This window comes from Zophobas morio, unplaced genomic scaffold, assembly GCF_036711695.1.
Source record: "Zophobas morio isolate AGI-343-1 ecotype UQ-CSIRO unplaced genomic scaffold, CSIRO_AGI_Zmor_V1 ptg000017l, whole genome shotgun sequence".
NCBI classification, from domain to species: domain Eukaryota; kingdom Metazoa; phylum Arthropoda; class Insecta; order Coleoptera; family Tenebrionidae; genus Zophobas; species Zophobas morio.
In genome coordinates, this window is record NW_026972122.1 from 5,680,438 (window position 1) to 5,686,437 (window position 6,000).

At 33.5% G+C, this 6,000-nt stretch overlaps 1 long non-coding RNA gene across 1 annotated transcript; it reads right to left on the reverse strand.

Moving 5' to 3' along the window:
- Positions 1-2,488: 2,488 nt before the first annotated feature.
- LOC135130482 (uncharacterized) lies at positions 2,489-4,514 on the reverse strand. The gene is made up of 3 exons (XR_010280789.1): positions 3,564-4,514; positions 3,347-3,516; positions 2,489-3,209 (listed from the first exon to the last, which is right to left on the reverse strand). It is a non-coding gene; the product is annotated as an uncharacterized LOC135130482 (long non-coding RNA).
- Between the last annotated feature and the right edge of the window lie 1,486 nt (positions 4,515-6,000).

The following is a 6,000-nucleotide window of genomic DNA, read 5'->3' on the forward strand; positions in this document are numbered from 1 at the left end:
AAAATTATTGTATTCCCAAATTTTCGGGAAAATGAATATTGATTTTTTATAATCAATAAAATAACGAAACAATTTACTCACGTATACAGCAACTGAAAATCGTTTATGTATAAACATTCTTAATTTAAGATGACAAGCGTAACAGCATACGTGAGAGTCAAACAGAGAAACTGTAAACAAAACGACCATCGGTTTTATTGCTTCGACTTCCGCTTATTATACAGGGCTTTCATAAATGATTCTAAGGGCGTAGTTGGCCATGGATTTCAAAAATGCCGCTTTGCTGAAATTGTCTCATTTGACAGTTCTCACTTGTCATTGTGCTTGTCATTTGTAACCTGTCACTTAAAATCATCGCTTTTATTGTTCTACCACTTTCCAAGTGTGATTTACAGTAATTCTCGTTGATCCAAGTTTAAAACAACAAAATAGCCTTTCTTAAGGCTCTTGGTGCTTGCGTGCGAAAACTTTGAGTTCGAAGCGAAGACCGTGAAAATGGTTTATTCGGTTGAGCAAAACACTTTCATCGTTATGTCTTATTATCGCAATGGGACATTCGTAGACGGAGCGTGGCTGTATTCTGTACCCGCTTGTAAGCAAGAATATCTGGCCAATTACCCTGATTTGGAAATTCAAGAAACATCATTAGAGGCTCACATTAGAGATGTCATCAACAGATTTGTTCGCACTGGCAATGTCAACAAAGGGAAATCTTCTGGGAGACCTGCAGTATCTGAGGAAGTTGTTGATGATTTGAGAGAAAGACTCGAGCAGAATCCCCAAACATCTTTGACAAGATTATCTCAACAATCAGGAGTTCCCGTAACCACATGTCACAAAGTAGTGAAAAAACGATTGCATATGCATCCTTACAAAATAACTACTGTGCAACAACTTTTACCAATAGATCCTCCACGCCGCGTAGAATATTGCAATTGGTTTCAGAATACTTTTCATGATGACGGGTTACTGGACCTTACATTTTTTAGTGATGAAGCATGGTTTCATTTATCTGGCTATGTCAATTCGCAAAATTTTAGAATTTGGTCCGCGGAAAATCCACATGTTTTTGTAGAGACGCCTCTTCATCCTTTAAAAATTGGAGTATGGTTGGCAGTTTCTCGTAGACGAATATATGGACCTATTTTCTTTCATGATACTATGACTGGAGAGAGGTATAGGCAACAGATTTTGGAACCATTTATTCAACAACTTGATGACGAAGAGCTGCAGTTAGGGTACTTTCAACAGGACGGCGCGACTGCACACACTGCACGTGCTACATTGGAATATTTACAACAACATTATGACGATCGTGTAATAAGTTTAGGAGTGCAGCATGCATTTCCACCACGTTCCCCAGATCTTACGCCATTGGACTTTTCAATATTTGGATATTTGAAAGACAAAGTGTTTCAACGGCAAATGAATAACTTGGCAGAGTTGCAACATGAAATTGAACGATGGGTTCAAAGCATTGATGGAAGGATGTTACAGAACATTTTTGAAAGTAAGAAAAAGAGAGTGAATATGTGCCTTGAACTAAATGGTGAACATTTTCAACATTTACTGTGATGTTTAACCACAATAAATTTGTTTGTTTATTCCATTATGAATTATTTTTATTTTTAACAACAAATTGACTATCAAGAATGTTGGAGTTCCGCGCATGAGGGTAACAAATTACGCCCGCGTAATTTCAAATGTTCAAATTCTATGTGAGTGACCTAATTTTGCATTGAAACGAATCTGTACACAAAAAAAAACAAAAATCAAAAACTAGTTTTTAAAATTAGCAACGAAAGTATATTTTGAAGCTTGATACTTAAAATGAAATCACACTACGTTCTAAATACCTATTTATTATGTACAATAAAATTTTTGATAGAACTGAATGAAATCTCAAACCGTAAAAACTCTGATTATCCGTGTCCGTTCACCCACCCAGGGTTTAGAAGCTACCCAGCAGTCAAAGTTATATTTGGATTTTTATCTTTTACGTTTATACATTTTCGTTGAATATGTACTTTTGTGGCGGGAAGTGAAATATTAATTTTGTAATATACTATTGTTTTGTGGCTAATTAAAGAATTTGGTGTAATTTTTATGAAAAGGACAATGGACAGATAAAGTTCTATTAGTTTATTAAGTAAAAACAAGCACTAGACATGACAAAACATATTTCAGTATGAGCATCCAAAAGTTTGAAGTGTTAATAAAATGTGCTTATTGTGTGAAATAATTTCAAGTACAGATCGACATCTAAGATATTTTCACGGCGACAATTTCAAAAATATTAAAAACTAGCAGAATAATTTGTCCGCTATGCTTTGAAAACTTTCAGCGTTTTCACTTATTAACGAATCATTTCAACATCGTTTATAACATTGAGTTGGAAGTAAAGGATCTACAATTTAAGAAAACGGAAGATTTTCTTTACACGAAAAGCAGATTTAGAGTTAAAAACTAATTCTTTTATATGACGAATTATTATTTTCTACTATGAATGTCAGAAGTAATCTAGAAAATTCTGTTAGTAAATGTAATATACGAGCTCCTAAAATTAGTGGCAGTATCAAAATGCAAGGAGTCTGTCCTTCACGAATTACAGCTCACTTTGATCATTCTTCCTCAGTGGTACTTGTTCAGTTTATTGCTATTCATGTTGTTCATCACAATGATCTTCGCTGTCAACCCCTGACTACAAAAGAAACGACATATCTAGTTGAACAAATTCGCACTGGTGTAACACACGAAAAAATAATTGAAACTGTTAAAAATCTAGAACTCAGTTCATGTACCAGATTTAATCTTCTGACTATGAAAGACATTCCCCACATTGCAGAAAAAATAATATATCTGGTAAATGAAGTAAGGAAAATCTTGTACATCAGAACATGAAAAATTGCACAAAAATGACTGCATTAGCTTCCATGTACAGTGGGCTGGAGTATATGTTAAAAAAATATGGCGCCAAAATCATTTGTGTAGATGGCACACATGGGACAAACCTCTATGACATTGAATTGACCACAAGTCCATGTGTTAGATGATAAAAATATTGATTATCCAGTAACATTTATTCTGTCCAACTGAAAGGACACCAACATATAAGAGGTTCTGGTTGGTGAAATAAAATCATTAATATCGGTTTTGGTACCCAATTATTTCATGACGGATGATAGTTACACAGCTACATATTGGAATGCCTGGAACAATAAATCAGATTCTTACAAAATTAGATTATGTATTAAAAGAAACAGATGAAAATAAATTTATAAGACTGAAGCAAGAGCTGATTAAATTTTTGGTAAAAAGTAAATTTGTGAATTATTTAAACACTTACTACTTTCAAAATAAAGAACGCATGAAGTCATCGGCCCAGTGTTATCAAAAGAACGCAGGCATTAACACCAACATGCACGCCAAATCTTTGCATAGATCTTTGAAATACAAATATTTTGGTGGTAAACCAATAGAGGGCTGGAAACATATTTAGACACTTTGAAGAAACTACTGAAGGATACATCTTGGTCAAGAATTTCATTTACTTTATGACTTACAGCTATTCACCATGACCTTTTGGTCAGTAAGTCCCATAAACTTGCCACCCAGATAAGTTTTGATAATGTAGCTAAAGAATCTGCTGTAAAACATTTAATGCACTCACAAACCAAAACTAACTTTCATGAAGTAGAACTGATGGATAGGAAATGTAGTTATCAGACATTAAAATGCGTTGTTTGTCAAATTTGTATACACCATTAAAGATACTCTTGCTCTGAGTTCTTAATCAAAAATCATCTTTCTAAGCACATGCATCTGGTGTCCATGTATATAAAGGCATATTTAACCACCAAAGGCCCTTGGTCCCACTGGTCATCAATGCGCCTTCAACTTCTGAAAAACAGTTTGAAAATGAACTACATTTGCGCTTATCTAACTCCGTAACATCGCGCAGAACACGCGCTTCTCGATTTCGCACAAACTGTTTGTGCAAAGCTCTTCTACAGCATCTTTTGATCACGTTCCTCATCTTCAAATGTTATGCAAATGCTTCCTTTTGCCACAAAAATTTGTTAAATTTCGCATTCGTGCATTCTTTAATTGCAGCATTGCAGCCGTTGCTAACATAACCTAACTTTTTATGGTCACCAACGCGTGCTAACTTTTTGAAAGGACACACGGGCGCTTCGCCTCCTGCACTTCATTACAAATATACTCCTAAACGTGGAACTTCTTTTTCCGTGGATGATTTAGTTATTGGAATTTGTGCGTGTGTATATCAACAGCCAACCAAAAATTTCACTTGTTATCGCCAGTATCGCCTTGTTATGTTAGTCACATGTGTATTGACGCATGCGTTTTCGATATTTAATCATGAAGCATTTAGGCAACCAGTTATACAGATGCATGTGGTGCTTGTCGTGCCCAAGGACACATTTAGTAAAGTACACATAAAGCGAAAGGCGGCACACATCCATAACCTACTGCGACCCTATAATCATTTATGAAAACCCTGTATAAGACATTGGGTTTTATTTTAATTCTTGACGGTGAAATTCACAATTGGTTGATTATAAACATGTCTATTTCACATTCGCGGAACCAAGTGATCGCATAAAACAAATGCAGGTCTGTAATGTTAAAGTCGATGTAAATAAGCGTGCTACCCTTATGTTTCAACCGAGTTTTTCCTTTAACAAATTTTGTGTCTACCAAATTGGGTTGGTTGAGGTGTAATACTAATAATAAGTGTTGCCTTTAATTTAATCAATAAAATAAATTGACTTCATTAATTTTTTTTGGACCACCTCTTAAGAAAATCAAAAAAATATGAATGGAATGATAAATCACAAGTACAAACTCATCATATTTTTTGCATTTTAGATAGGATTTATTCAGCAAAATTTAAGGGTGACGTCATCAATTTTTTTAGGAGGGATGAACAAATACATTTTGAACAAAAGTTTACCATGCTTATAATAACTTTAAAATATTCCCAAGATTTCAAAGCATTCGGTTTTGTAATTCCTAATTAAATCGATAAAATAAATTCACGCCTTCATTAATTTTTTTGAGTCACCCTGCATATGCAAATCCAAAAATATGAATGGAATGATAAATCACGAGTACAGACTCATCATATTTTGTACATTTTAGATACGATTTATTCGGCAAACTTTTGAGCTGACGTCATCAGTTTTTTGTAGAAGATAACCAAATATATTTTGACTAAAAATTTATTATGCTCTTTATAACCTTAAAACATCTGCAAGATTTCAAAGCATTCGGTTTTGTAGTTCTTGATTAAATCAATAAAATAAATTTACGCATTCATTAATTTTTTTGAGTCACCCTGTATATACAAATCGAAAAAATTTGAAATGAATGATAAATCACAAGAAGAGACTCACCATATTTTGTACATTTTAGATAGGATTTATTCAGCAAAATTTTGTGGTGACGTCATAAATTTTTTAGGGGGGACGACCAAATACATTTTGATCAAAAATTTACTATGCTTATGATAATTTTAAACTATCTTCAAGATTTCGAAGCATTCGGTTTTGTAGTTCCTGAGTAAATCAGTAAAATAAAATTACGCTTTCATTTATTTTCTTGAATCACCCTGTATATGCAAATCCAAAAAATATGAATGGAATGATAGATCACAAGTACAGAATGATCATATTTTGTACATTTTAGACATGATTTATTCAGCAAATTTTCGAGCTGACGTCATCAAGTTTTTGGAGGGGATAAGCAAATATTTTTTGACCAAAGATTTATGATGCCCTTTATAGCCTTAAAACATCTGCAACATCTCAAAGCATTCTGGTTAGCAGATTAAAAATAAATTTAATAATGTTGTTTTATAATTTTGATTTTTTTTTCCAAAAATCTGGACGTTTCGGGTGAAAAGTTGATTCAGAGTTGTAAACTACATGTGTAGGACTATGTTATTTTATACAATTGAAAACCCATTTACTATGTACA